General features: G+C 44.7%; 1 protein-coding gene across 4 annotated transcripts in view; it reads right to left on the reverse strand.

Annotated features, from left to right (window-relative positions):
• LOC125458153 (synaptopodin) overlaps positions 1–15,476 on the reverse strand; it is a 92,105-nt gene that overhangs the window by 24,627 nt on the left and 52,002 nt on the right. The gene's annotated exons all lie outside the window — the stretch shown is intronic.

A 15,476-nucleotide genomic window follows, 5' to 3' on the forward strand; every position in this document is an offset into this window, starting at 1 on the left:
CCCCAAACCACCCAGAAAAATGCTGATGACGCTGGGCAACATGTTTCAAAGATAAAGGGGATAGATTTCTGTTGGGAAAGTGCATTAACAGTTGTTTTAAATTCATTCACGAGCTATCGATATCACTGGCCAGGCCAACATTTATTGCCGAGCGAGCAGTTAAGAGTCAACCACATTGCTGTGCGTCTGGAATCACATGCAGGTCAGACTGGGTAAGGATAACAGATTTCCTTCCCTGAAAGACATTAGTGAACCAGATGGGTTTTTCCAACAATTGACAATGCTTTCATGGTCATCATTAGACTGTTAATTTCATTGAATTTAGATTCCACCATCGGCTGTGGCAGGATTCGAACCTGTGTCCCTAAGACATAGCAGACTGATAAGTCACACATCCACTATGATTGAATTCATTGGCAGGCTCAAAGGGCTGAATGGCCTTTTCTTGCTGTCATGTTTCAATCTGAACTACTGCAAGTACAGGACTCAAAACATCACTCACCTCTGGCTAATGGTGAGCCATGTGTCAGCTAACACCTCCTCCCCTGCCCTGCCTCCCACTTTGACTGTGAGTTTTAAATATAGGACATGTAGCCATTTGTTTAAAAGTCAAAGATGTTGAAATTTTGCTGACCGTTGCTTGACAGGAAGGAATTACTACAATTCTCAACCTATCCCTGGTGATTGGGTGTTGGAGCTACATGGCCTGGTGAATATATGTGAGTGCTCCTGGCTTTCAGGTTAAAACACCAGCTGACAACCAGCAAGCTTGCTGTTTACAACTAGTGACGCTTTGGGTGATGCATGAGTGCAAGTAGCTCACAATAACATATGTGACAGTCTCCTCCTCTCTCCATGTTTAGCTCTATCTTTCTATGCCCCCCCTCTGTTTGTGCCCCATAATGTTTCACTCCTTCAATGCGCCAGTCCCAGAGCACTGAGCACAAATTCTGGGTTGACACCCCACAGGGGGCGCAGGGGGTTCTGCACTGACACATGAGACATACAACGTAGGAAAACAAGAAACAGAAGCAGGAGGAGGTAAACTTTAATAGTTAATTCACGGGATACGGACATCTTTGCAGTCCCTGAGCGATGTGAGGGGAAACAGGTCCCTGAACAGCACAAGAGTGAGTGAGTCCTGGAATAATGCGAGTGGACGCGAGTCCTGGAGCAGTGCAACTTACTTTGGAGCAGCTGAGTGCCGCTGAGGAGTGGACTGGAGGCTTGGAATGGAGAGGGACAGTTGTTGGGTTGGGGTCTGGCGTTGGTGGTCAGAGCACGTGCTGAGTTGCTACTATTTGAACTTCTTCACCGGACTGCGAAGTCAATCCTTTAACTATGTTATAGCCGTCCTATTTTTAACTTACTTTTCAGACATTGTAAGTAATGCTGCTACTTTTCCTTTTATTTCCCTTTTGTATTTAAGATTTTTCCCTAATTGCCCAGAGGAGGATTAAGAGTCAACACATCCTAGCCATGAGATATAGGAACAGAATTACACCATTCGGCCCATCAAGCCTGCTCTGCCATTTTGATCATGGCTTTTATGTTTCTCAGCCCTATTCTCCATAGATTTCATTGATAGCCACAATTGATAATAGTTACATGGTTGCTGATAGACCTGTTGTTTACCAAATACAAGTTTCACCTTCTGCTGTGAGTGGGATTTGAACCCATAAACCAGAATGTTGGTTCTGGAACACCAGTCCAGTGATGTTAATCCCTGGCTTGGTGTTTGGCCTTTTGAGCCCACATCACCATCAAATTAGACTTCATCAACACTTCCTTGTCTCCCCCCCCACCCCCTGACTTCATAAGCCTTGACTCTCTTGTCAGTCAAAAATCTGTTTGACTCAGCCTTGAATATATTCAGTGACCCAGCCGCCATTGCTCTCAGGAGGAAAGAACTGCAAACACCACTGGGCCTCTGAGAGAAGAAATTCTCCAACATACATAGGTGACCCTTTCTTTATGTGCTCCTGATTTCTAGATTCCTGCTTAAAGAGAAACATTCTTCTAGCATCCACCCCATCAAGCCAACTCAATATTATAAACTCCAAAAAGTTCAACCCTCATTCTTCTAACCTCCAATGATTATCATCCAAAGCTGCTCAATTTTACATCATAAGCCAATCGCTTCATCCTAGGAATCAGCCTGGTAATGTAGTTTCAGAGATAGTAGGGTCTGCTGATGCTAGAGAATCTGAGATAACAAGGTGTAGAGCTGGATGAACACAGCAGGCCAAGCAGCATCAGAGGAGCTGGAAAGCTGACCCTTCTGAGCATTTCATCCAGCTCTACACCTTGTTATCTCGGATTCTCCAGCATCAGCAGTTCCTACTGTCTCTGAATCAGTTTTAACCTCACTGCAAAGCCTCTTCTAAGGATGCCGACATTGAAGAAGTTACCCTACCCCCTCATTTATGAAGAAGGGTCCAGACCCGAAACATCAGCTTTCCTGCTCCTCTGATGCTGCATAGCCGGCTGTGTTCCTCCAGCTCTACACCTTGTTCTATCATAATATATTTCTGAACTGCTTTCAATGCTTGCACATCTTAGAATCCTGGAAAGATTATGGTGCAGAAGAAGGCCACTTAGCTTATTGTGCCTGTACTGCCTTACTAAATGAGCAACATTACGTAGTGCCATTCTCCTGTTTTCTCCCCATACCCTTACACATTATTTCTATCTAAATAATCATCCAATACCATCTTTAACGCCTCAATTGAACCTACCTCCATCACATTTCCAGGCATTGCATTCCACACCCTAACAACCTGCAGTGTAAAAAAAGCTTTTCCTCACATCACCCTAGCCTCTTTTGCAGTCAGATTTATATAAGGAGACCAAAACTGCACACAGTACTAGGTATGGTCTTACCAATGTCCTGTACAGCTGTTGTAAGAATTTTCCATGTTCTGATGGCAGCTTGAGGCACCAGATCAAGGGGATCTCCAGACGTCCAACATTGGGGATGTCAATAACCAAGTATGTTGCTAATCATTTCGAAGTAGCCACAGATGCACTCAACCAGAAAGTTAAAAGCACTTAATATCCTTTGTTTATAATTTACAAATTTGGGTTAAAACAAATGATTGGGTTAAGATAAAAGTTAAAATAAAGATAAACCTTCCTAAAATGAAATAAATAACACGATGGAGAAATTTAACATTATACGAATATAGAATTAATCTTTTATGGCCAGTAAGAGTTGTTGGCATTGTCATGACTGTGTAATGATAATATTCTATATATTTGTAATAAGGCTAATCAGTCTTTTTAAGACACAGAACCTTACAAGATGTCTTCCAGACATCATCTGACTTAACTGCAACCAGAAAAATAATTAGATGGCGTGATGTGTTATCAGCATGAATGAGATAAAAGGAGATATTTAGAGTTTGATTAATCCTTAGCCTCCACAATGAATCCTTCTTAACATCGGAGACTTCAAAGTTCCGGAGAGAACATAAGACTGAAGAACACAACAACATGTAGTTCGCCCAGTGGAAAAATTACTCATTTGAAAGTGACACTGCAACAATTTTGCTTTGGCTGTGAGAAGTAAGAAGCACTTTTAGCAACATGGCAAGAAGAATGCTGAGAGATGACATCAGAGAGCAATGGTTCCGAACAGGGACATGGGCTTCACTGCTTGGCCAGCATTTATTACCAGAGATAATGGGAACTGCAGATGCTGGAGAATTCCAAGATAATAAAATGTGAGGCTGGATGAACACAGCAGGCCAAGCAGCATCTTAGGAGCACAAAAGCTGACGTTTCGGGCCTAGACCCTTCATCAGAGAGGGGGTTGGGGAGAGGGAACTGGAATAAATAGGGAGAGAGGGGGAGGCGGACCGAAGACGGAGAGTAAAGAAGATAGATGGAGAGAGTATAGGTGGGGAGGTAGGGAGGGGATAGGTCAGTCCAGGGAAGACGGACAGGTCAAGGAGGTGGGATGAGGTTAGTAGGTAGATGGGGGTGCGGCTTGGGGTGGGAGGAAGGGATGGGTGAGAGGAAGAACCAGTTAGGGAGGCAGAGACAGGTTGGACTGGTTTTGGGATGCAGTGGGTGGGGGGGGGAAGAGCTGGGCTGGTTGTGTGGTGCAGTGGGAGGAGGTTCGCTCCACACTGCCCTCCAACCCCACCACACCCGGCACCTTCCCCTGCAACCGCAGGAAATGCTACACTTGCCCCCACACCTCCTCCCTCACCCCTATCCCAGGCCTCAAGATGACATTCCACATTAAGCAGAGGTTCACCTGCACATCTGCCAATGTGGTATACTGCATCCACTGTACCCGGTGTGGCTACCTCTACATTGGGGAAACCAAGCGGAGGCTTGGAGACCGCTTTGCAGAACACCTCCGCTCAGTTCGCAACAAACAACTGCACCTCCCAGTCGCAAACCATTTCCACTCCCCCTCCCATTCTTTAGATGACATGTCCATCATGGGCCTCCTGCAGTGCTACAATGATGCCATTCGAAGGTTGCAAGAACAGCAACTCATGTTCCGCCTGGGAACCCTGCAGCCTAATGGTATCAATGTGGACTTAGATAATAAAATGTGAGGCTGGATGAACACAGCAGGCCAAGCAGCATCTCAGGAGCACAAAAGCTGACGTTTCGGGCCTAGACCCTTCATCAGAGAGCTCTCTGATGAAGGGTCTAGGCCCGAAACATCAGCTTTTGTGCTCCTGAGATGCTGCTTGGCCTGCTGTGTTCATCCAGCCTCACATTTTATTGTCTTGGAATTCTCCAGCATCTGCAGTTCCCATTTTCTCTCAATGTGGACTTCACCAGTTTCAAAATCTCCCCTTCCCCAACTGCATCCCTAAACCAGCCCAGTTCGTCCCCTCCCCCCACTGCACCACACAACCAGCCCATCTCTTCCCCCCCCCCACCCAGTGCATCCCAAAACCAGTCCAACCTGTCTCTGCCTCCCTAACCGGTTCTTCCTCTCACCCATCCCTTCCTCCCACCCCAAGCCGCACCCCCATCTACCTACTAACCTCATCCCACCTCCTTGACCTGTCCGTCTTCCCTGGACTGACCTATCCCCTCCCTACCTCCCCACCTATACTCTCTCCACCTATCTTCTTTACTCTCCATCTTCGGTCCGCCTCCCCCTCTCTCCCTATTTATTCCAGTTCCCTCTCCCCATCCCCCTCTCTGATGAAGGGTCTAGGCCTGAAACGTCAGCTTTTGTGCTCCTGAGATGCTGCTTGGCCTGCTGTGTTCATCCAGCCTAGCATTTATTACCCATCCCTAGCTGCCCTCAAACTGAATGGCCTGCTGGGCCATTTCATAGGGTGGTTGAGAGTCAGCCACTTTGCTGTGGGCCTGGATTCACATGGAAGCCAGAGTGGGTAAGAATGGCGGATTTCCTTTCCTGAAGGACTTTAATGAGCCAGATGGGTTTTTCCAACATTAGGCAATTTTTGTTTATGCTCATCAGTAGATTCTTAATTCCAGATCTGTTGAAACATGGAAGATTCTGAGGGAGCTTGAAAAGGTGGATGTTGAGATGTTCGAGGTGATCTTAAGAAACAATAAAGGGGTCTCTACTAGATAGATTCTGAGAGGATGTCCCGTCTCACAGTGGAATCTAGAACTGGAGGTGGGGTGGAGGAGGTTAGGTGGTGTGTGCATCAATTAAAATGATTTAGGAAGGGAAGTGGGATGTTTGCTTTTATTACAAAGAGAATGCAGTATAAAAATACAACAATATGAGGCAATGATGAGAACCCACCTAGAGTATTTCGTACAGTTCTGGTCTTCTTAGCTAAAGCGGAGGGTACTTACATTTGGAGGCAATTCTGAGAAGATTCATTTAACTGATTCCTGGGGTGAGGAGTTTGTGCTATAAGGAAAGGAATGTATGTTGGTCTTATTTGCACTGGGGTTTAGAAGAATGAGTGGACATGTTAATCGCACATAAGAGATTCTGAGGGTGGATTTTGAGAGGCTATTTCCCCATGTGTGATGACTACCACTAGAGGGACATAGTTTTAAAGTAAAGAGTCTCCTATTTAAGATGAAGATGAGGAGACAGTCACTCCCTCAGAGACTCATTTGTCTCTGGTGTTTTTGTGCCTGTGGGCAGTGATGTTTGGACCATTGTACATACCCAAGGTTGAGTGAGGTAGAGTTTTGATTGACAAGGGAGTCTAGGCTTATGTTGGGGTGTGGGGGAAGGGTGATGCAGACAGGACAGTGTAGTTAAGGTCAAAACTAGGCCTCATTAAATAGTGAAGCAAGCTTGAAGGGCCCCAATGACTTACTGTTCTTGAAGTCTTGTGCAGTAGAGATAGGGATAGCAATACAGTGCTTGTTTTAGGATTCTAAAGAGATTGGATAATGTCAACCATGACAGATATTTCACCTAGTTTCTCCAGAGCAATGGAACCAGACAACATGGGGTTAAGTTTGAAAGTAATTAGCCGAAATGTATCAGTGAGTGAGCCGTCAGTTTCTGGAACAGCCTCCCTTGGGAGACATTCAAACCAGATTGTATTCATTAGTACTATTGCAAATTGGATTGATTTCTACCAGGAAATAATTTTTCCGATCTATGTACTTGAGTTATTTTGAGAATCATATGGAAGTCTCTTCCTCGGAGAGGAGGTCGGGGCGGGGTTGTTGAATATTCTTAAGATACACATAGATGACCTTTGACTCTCCATGAGTTAAGAATCTATTGGGGTGTGTAGTTTTGAAAATGCAGTTGAGGCCACAATCAGTTCAGCAATGAATACAGGGTTGAGAGTCCAATTGGCCTGTCCCTGCTCCTCATTTGTGTAACGTGCTAGGTACAATATAATTTAGGAAGAACGAGTGAACTTTGGTTCGCAAAGATTTCCAACAGTAGAGTTTCCTCAACTCGTGCCCAGTCTGTTATAGACTCATTGACAGTGTTTGAACGCTATGGTTAATCAGCAACTTGTTGGTTTGTTTGCCTTGAGAATGGTAGAAATGGAACTGGTTAAACCCTAGTCTAGAGTTTGCGCTGGTTTAAGGATGGTACAGTTCTTCGGATGCCAAGGTTTTGTGGGGTGTGGTAGTGTGACCCCTGTAACATGCCACTCACATTAAACTCAATATGTACCCATATGTGCGCATCATCCCAAGGACCACTTAAAGACCTCGTCCTGTTGCCGCTAACTGAAGCCTGGCAGCTCTTATCCTGCTGGCCGGTAGGGGGTGAGGTGGAGCTGTTCGGTGCTGTCCCTCCTTAGCAAGACTCCTGAACCCATCAGAGGGCCAGCTGGTGCAGTGCTGAGAGAACACCACACTGTTGGCCGTGCTACCTTTGGATGAAACATTACAGTGTGACTCTGTCAGCTTCTGCCCCCACTCCCACCTCGAGGGACCCCTACCCATTCTTCAGACAAACAACAGGGCCATTTACACTGGTACCTTGGTTAAGTATTTGTCCTTTAACAGATAACAGCGCATTGTCACATTGTGGGATCTTGCTGTGCCAATTTGGAAGCCACATTTTCTATTGGCAGCAGTGAATGGACTTCAGCAATTGATTGGAAAGAACTTTGGGATATTCTCAGGTGGGATGTGAAAACTGCCAAGCAGAAACCAACATATTGTGCCAGTGGGTGATGTTGAGTCATCCAGGTCTGTCCAGGAGTGTGGGCCTGTTGCTTACAGCCTAACCTCGGGGTTTGTTGTGATGGTTACCACATGTAGAACGCTGCTTACTCATTCCATGCATGGTCTTCAAAGCCTTCTGGGAAAATAAAACAAACTGTTGGGTGGGGGGTTCCCCTGAAACTCTGTTCTCTGACCATTGAGGATTTTCCCCAAATATAGTAAAATTGAATTGTAGAATGAGGCAGCGCGAAAGAAGATCGTTCAGCCCATTACTCTGATTACTACACTCCCCCTGTTGGTTGTCCATGATCCTGCAAATCTCTCTCCCTCCAGGATTTACTCAATGTCAACAACAAAATAATTGGCATTGAACCTATATTCACCACTCTCTCAGTCATAGTATCCCTCTGTTTGAGCCAGGAGGTCCGTGTTCAAGTCCCAACTATTCCAGAAGTGTGCAGTAGCATCTTGGGATAGATTGATTAGAAAATAGTTTAATTTTAGAAAAATATTTTCAAGGATTGGCTATGATTGTCTGGTCTTTCCATACATTATTGATCTATGATGGCCTCCCAATTAGCTCCTTCACAGGAACACTAGGAACAACTAGGAGACCACTTAACTCATCAAACCTGGTTGACCATCCAATTAGATCATAGCTGATACAAAATTCAATTTATTTCTTTCTCCTCAAAAATCCTGATAGCTCTACTTGTCCATCACCAAAAGTCTTGAAAAGTTCAACTGCACAGTAGCAGCAATGTGTAAGATGCATTGCAGCAACTCATCAAAACTCCTTATCATCAGAGCTCCTTCAACAGCACCTTCCAAACCCATGACCACTACCATCCAGAAGGACAATGCAGCAGACACGAGAGCATCACCACCTGCAAGTTTTCCCCCAACCCAACTGCCATTCAGACTTAGAAGTTATTGCCATTCCTTCACTGTTGCTGTGTTTAATACCTGCAACTCCCGCCCTAACAGCATTGTAGGTCAACGTATGGCACAGGAACTGCAGCGGTTCAACAAGGCTACTCACCACCACCTTCTCAAGGGTAACCAGACATGGGCTATAGATGCTGGCCCACTTAGCAAAATCCGTGACCCATGGAAAAATAATTACCCAAATTCAACAGCTTATTGGGGTTTGGAGAGAATTATCACTGGACTCCATGTAAGATGCATTTCCTGTCATCTCTCCCGAATACACTCTAATTTCCATTTGTAGACTTTTCTTAATCAGCCTGTTCAGAAATGGTATGACAACTTCTGGAGCAGGTTGGTCTTGAACCTGGGTCTCCTGGCTCAGAGGTAGAGACATACTGCTACCTCAGATATAACCCAGTGTGGAGCCGGAGGAACATAGCAGGTCAGGCAGCATCAGAGGAGCAGGAAAGCTGATATTTTGAGTTGGGACCCTTCTTCAGAAGAAGGATTCAGAAGAAGAAGCTTTCCTGCTCCTCTGATGCTGCCTGACCTGCTATGTTCCTCCAGCTCCACAATGTGTTGTATCTGACTTTAGCATCAGCAGTTCTTACTATACCTGTAGAACCTCAGCTTTGCAAACCAAACATTATCACACAATGCAATCACCTCTGACTAGTTCTAATTTGAAGATTATTTAAATACTCCTTTGTATTGGACTTTACCACAAGAGAAAATAGCTTATCTCTAATTACTCATCACTTTCTGTTATTGTCGTAAATACCTCACTTAGATTCTTCCTTAATCTTCGACATGGGAGAGAATCCAAACCAATTAGGCAATTTATCCTTGCTGTTTGAAACCTTAAAGAAATTCTCTTAGAAAAAGTCAGTTCCTGCTGCTGACTCATTGATTTGTTACAAAGATATTAATAAGGGAATTATTCTGTGGTTTTAAGTAAACATTTTATTGGATTTATTCACAGGAATAATTGTCTTTGCTTTAACTTCCTTCTGCTTTTCTCTTTGAACTTGGTCTCTCTGGGTTAGATTTTCCAAAAGGAGATAATTGTAGTCGGATTGTCGCTCTGTCTCCCAGCTTTTTTTTCTGCTAAGGGATTGCTGCACATTTTGGCAGGAGGTTCTGACCAAAAGCAGAGCATGCTGTAAATCCAACTGTGTCCTTGCTTTGCTGGCTAGTTTTGGGGTTGGGGTGGGGTGAGGTGATGGGTGAAGGTTAACCATGCCCCCTTTTTCATATTCTGTGTTTTAAATATTTAGCATTATAGACAGATGATTCAACAGCTGCCATGAAAGGGTAAGTGTGAGGTTAGGCTGCAGGTGGAAAGGGTGCCAGGTGGGTAGGGTGCTCAAGTGCCCAGTGGGTAGAGTGTCAGGTGAGTAGGGTGCAGGATGCCAAGGCATTAGGATGTAAAGACACTGAGTAGGCAAGGTGTTAGAGTGCCAGGTAACTATAGTTCCAGTTGTCTAGGATCCCAAGTGGCTAAGATGCCAGAGAGTCTTGTTATTTAGATGCCAGTTTGCAAGATTGTAAGGGCGTTGGTTAATTGATTGAGGGTTTAGGGCAGAGTAGGATGGGTGGAGGTGTATCAGATCCAGGGGGAGAGGAGAGGTGACTACTAGGGGGTAAAACCAACACAATATATTCTTAAAATCACAGGAAAAACATCCCTTCTTAACATCATTGTAACAAGTCAATGAGTGAACAGCAGGAACAGAAATTTTTTCAGATAATTTCTTTAAGGTAGGGAGGAAGTGAGGGAGGAAGTGTTCTGAAAATCCCTATGGACTGTGATCTATATGACTAAATGGCTATTGGACAATCTGAGGGGTTCCAATGCACAACTCCCATCTACGCTGCAGAGACCTCCTCCCTGGCCACCAGAAAACCCTTCTTTTCTGGCTTCCTCCATTTTAAAATTATGCTCCATGTTTTCAAACCCACGCAGTCTCTACCACTTCCCCTTCAATGTGTCAAACCTGAGTCATCCCTGTTTTTCTTTCATTCTAGTCTCCTCCCCCATGTTCCCCTCCCGCTGCCGATTTCAATTGCTGTGACATGGGAGGTCATGGCCTCAGCTCAGGAATTCCATCCAGAAAACTCCCTTCTCTTCACTCTCATCCTTGAATAAGGCCTTTAAAGTCCACCATTTTGGCTACCAGCTGTAATATCCCATGTTGCTCAGCGCTTTGGGGTTGTGGTATAGAACTATAGAATCCCCATACTGTGGAAGCAGGCCATTCTGCCCATTGAGTCCACACTGACCCTCTGAGGAGCATCCCAAAACCCCGGCCTTAACCTTGCAACCCTGCCTACACATGCCTGGATCCTGGCCAATCCACCTATCCTGCACATCTTTGGACTGTGGGACGATACCAGAACACTTAGAGGAAACCCATGCAGACATGGGGAGAGTGTACAGACTCCACACAGAAAGTCACCCAAGGGTGGAATTTGCTCCCAGGTCCTTGGTGCTAAGAGGTAGCAGTGCTAACCACACTGCCACCCTAACTCACCCAGAGGCATTATGCTAATGAACAGTATTATAGATAATGGGGCAATTCTAATCATGACCCACATAAGGGAGAAGAGAAGTTTAATATCCATCGTGTTGCCAACAATTACCAAATTGCCTGGGCCCCACCAACTGTCATGGGATCACAAGGTGAGGATTAGGCTCTTGATACTGAGGGAACTGAGGGTTTGAGGGAATTTATACTTCATCCAGGAGACACCATTACTAGAGGAAAATGTGCAGATAAGAACCAGTTTTCTAAAATTCAGACTTTGCTTGGCCAAGCTTTTGCAATGGAATGCCTGAGCAGTGAAAGTCAATTGACAAAATACAAATGAGTCACTGTTAGAAATGTAGGTGAGGCAATGGGAGTAGTCACTGAATGAGTAATCCAGCATCTCAGACTTCTGAGGGGCAAGGGTTCAAATCCCATCATGGCAGATGGTGGAATTTGAATTCAATAAATATTTAGAATTAAGAGTCTAATAATGACCATGAATCCATTGTCGATTGCTGTGAAAACCCATCCGGTTCACTAATGTCCTTTCAGGAAGGAAACTGCCATCCTTACCTGGTCTGGCCTTCATGTGACTCCAGACCCACAGCAATGTGGTTGACTCTTAACTGCCCTCTGCGGCAATTAGGGATGGACAATAAATACTGGCCTGGCCAGCAATACCCACATTCCTTTGGCAGATTAAAACGAAAAAGGGCAGAAAAAAGCCATTGATTCCTGTCAGTCAGTTCTAACATTCTGTTAAATCACGGTTGATCTGCACCTACAAAGAGGACAAAGAACAGTACAGTACAGGAACAGGCTCTTCAGCCCACTAAATGAGAACCAATGATGCCTTTCTATGCAGTCCACATCCTTCTATTCTCTGCTTATTTATATCTCTGTCACGATGTCTTTTAGAGTTGCTACTGTATCCACCTCCACCACCAACTCTGGCATCACATTCCAAGCACTTACCACCCACTAGGTAAAAAAAAACTTGCCTCTCCCATCCCCTTTAGACTTTTCCTCTTTTATCTTAAACCTATGTCCCCTACTAAATGATGTTCCTACCCTGGGAAGATGTCAATTAAACTGCATCTATTCATTCTGGTTTCATAAGCCTTCCATACCTTTACCTAATGAAAGCTATCAATCTCAGGTTTGAAACTTCAATTGACCCCCAGAGCTCCAGTGTGAACTGCTCCTTACAGACATGATGCCTGGATTCTGGGCTTCACCAACCCCCTCACCAGAGGAAATAATTTCTTTCTATCCATCCTTTAAATACGTTGGTTTGATCATCCCATTAATCTCTACCCTTGAGGGAATATAAGATTAGTTTATGGAGCCATTCCTCATTACTTAACCCTGCTGTAATTCTCGAAATCTATACTGCATCCCCATTGAAGAGCAACAATGAGCTGAGAGGAATTTAATCTGAGCAAGTTAAAGCTGACATCCAGACTATAATTTCACAAGAGTAATCTTTGGAATGGAACTAGGTTTCAATGTTTCACATATAATCTGTAGTGAATACACTGTTTCCTTCCTCCAGGGAGACTGTCCACCAGCGACATGACCCCTCAAGATTTGCATTTACACAGTGCCTTTCTGCACCTCAGAAGGTCATGAAGCAAAGGTGGTGTGAGACAAAAACATCATCACCCAGCAAGTAGTTAGGGTCTGAAATGCACTGCCTGGAAATGTGGTGGAGGCAGATTCAGTGGAGGCACTCAAAGGGGCATTGCATGACTATTTGGATCGAAATGGTGTGCAGCGATAAAGGAAAAAAGGCCGAGATTGGCATAAGGTATTAGAACCAGTATGGCACGATGGACTGAATGGCTGCTTTCCACACCGTAACAACTCTGTGATTCTGAATTGCACTTTGCTGACTGATCTGGGGTGTAATCACAGTTGCAGAAAAACACAGTTGTCAGTTTACACACAGCAAGCTTCCACTCTCAGAAGTGCAATTAATGATGAAACGTGCTGATTGTGACTTAAATATTGATTTCAGCGAAAAGTACCCAGCTTGTCTTTGAGAGTGGCCTTGGCATCTCTTATATTCACCCGAGAGAAATCAATTGGGTGAATATCTTGTCTGAAGGATGGCAGCTCCAAAGGTGTAGAGCTACCTTGGTACAGCTCTGGGAGTGCCAGACTGGATTCTACACCCAGATGGCACAGTGGCTCAGTGGTTTGCACTGCTGCCTTACAGTGCCAGGGATCTGGGTTCAATTCCACCCTCAGGTGGCTGTCTGTGTGGAGTTTGCAGGTTCTCCTTGTGTCTGTGTGGGTTTCCTCTGGGTGCTCCAGTTTCCTCCCACAGTCAAGGATGTGCAGGTTAGGCGGATTGGCCATGGAAAATTGCCCTTAGTGCCTGGGGATGTGTAGATTAGGTGGGTTACAGGGGGAATGGGTTTGGGATGCTCTGAGGGTCGGTGTGGACTTGTTAGGCCGAAGGGGCTGTTTCCACACTGTAGGGATTCAGTGATCTATGACTCTGGAATGGGTCTTAAGCCAGCAGCCGCCTGACCTCAGAGACAAGAGGTCTACCTGTTGGGACAAAGCTGGGCTTACACTGAGATGTCGCCGAATCTTAGGAATGAATGAACAGGAAAAGAATCAACAAGACTACAACCTTGTCGCTCATTAAAACCATCGAACCCCTGAACCCTTTATGTGCTTTTTTTTGGCTCAATAAAGGCAGAAGAACAAAAGGAATGCTTTCCATCACATAAAATCCCATCTGGTAAAGTCATTTTCCTGAACACGGCTGTTTATTTTCTCTCTGACTGAAGCCTCCTGCCTGCAGAAAAATGCACTCACTGTGTAAACTCGGATGCATATAAAAAATGTATATCTTTGAAGGAAGGGTTGTTACTTTCACTATTAAACATGGAAAGCAGAACATATACTTGCATTTGTATAGCAGCTTTTACCAGCCCAGCAACAACGCCCCCACCTACTCAATTCCACCTATAGGGTTTCACTGCCAACAAAATGCTCTTTGAAGTGTAATAGTCACTGTTGTAGTATGTGGAAGCACTCACAGTTTAGAAAAAGAAAACACTTTAAAAGTAAATGTGACAAAATTATGTTTGCCTTGCTACTGTGGAAAGAAAACTGGCTATGAAACAGCAAACAGAGAACAGAAATTAAACATAATTACACATGGGAAGTTGTGCTCAACAAGGATCAGGGCTGGGACCATGGCTGTTTACTGTTTACATTTTAACAACTTGGACTCAAGAATCAGAAGTAACCATTTCCAAATTTGCTGATACGGGGGACATCATGTGCTCCTTGGAAAATTGAGAGTCCAAATGTAGCAGTGAAATAGAGGGACCTGGGAGTACAGGTACCACTGAAAGTAGAGACACAGTTTAGTGAGGCCAGAAAGGAAAAGCAGATTTAGCTCTAGGATTTGTCTCAGAGGATGTGCAATGGCTAGGGTGCCTGTATCTAAGTTAGAAACACTCCGAGACTTGATGGCCATTGAAGGTGACTGTGAACGTATCCAAACAGATTGAGTTCCAACCTGTAAATCCTTCCCGGATACCTATGTTGTGGAGGATGGGCATTAGTGCTGTTATATAGGCATGGGATGTCTTCAGAAGAAGATATGAACAGAATAGATTCCTCACAAAGTAATTACATTACATCTGAGTTACATGATGATCTCTTGTGAGACAGCACACACCTTGAGACTGTAGAAAATAGAAACAAGAGTAGGCCATTCAGCCTCTTGAACCTGCTGTAACTGTCTTTCAGTAGGATCATAACTGATTCAACTCTGCTCACATCCACTTTTCTGCCTAATCCCCATAGCCCTTGATTCTCCTGAGTGCACATTACCATCTAGAAAGACGATAGCAACGTATACATCGGAACACCACCACCTGCAAATTCCCCTCCAAGCCACTCACCACCCTGACTTAGAAATATATTGCTGTTCCTTCACTGTAGTGAGGTCAAAATCCTGGAATTCCCTCCTTCAGGGTGTTGTGGGTGTACCGACTCTACATGGATGGCAGCGGTTCAAAAGGCAGCTCACCACCACGTTAGTCATGGAGTCAGGAAGGTCTATAGCACAGAAAGGGGCTCTTTGGCCCACTGAGTCTATGCCAGTCAAAAATAAGCACCTATCTATTCTAATCCCATTGCCCTGCAGTCCTTAAGGGCAATTAGGAATTGGGGAGAGATCGCTCATCCTGTGAACGAATAAACAAATAGACTCTCTCGCTAAGATAACTGTAGTGTAGCTACACCAGATTGACTGCAACATTTCAATACTGTAATTCACAGCCATTTACTTTGTTTGGGTGTCCATATGCCGTGAATGAGCAGAAAAGAATATAGAATAAATGAGCAGGAGGGTCGAGGTCTCCTCTCATGTCC

This window comes from Stegostoma tigrinum, chromosome 13 (assembly GCF_030684315.1).
Source record: "Stegostoma tigrinum isolate sSteTig4 chromosome 13, sSteTig4.hap1, whole genome shotgun sequence".
Lineage (NCBI taxonomy): Eukaryota > Metazoa > Chordata > Chondrichthyes > Orectolobiformes > Stegostomatidae > Stegostoma > Stegostoma tigrinum.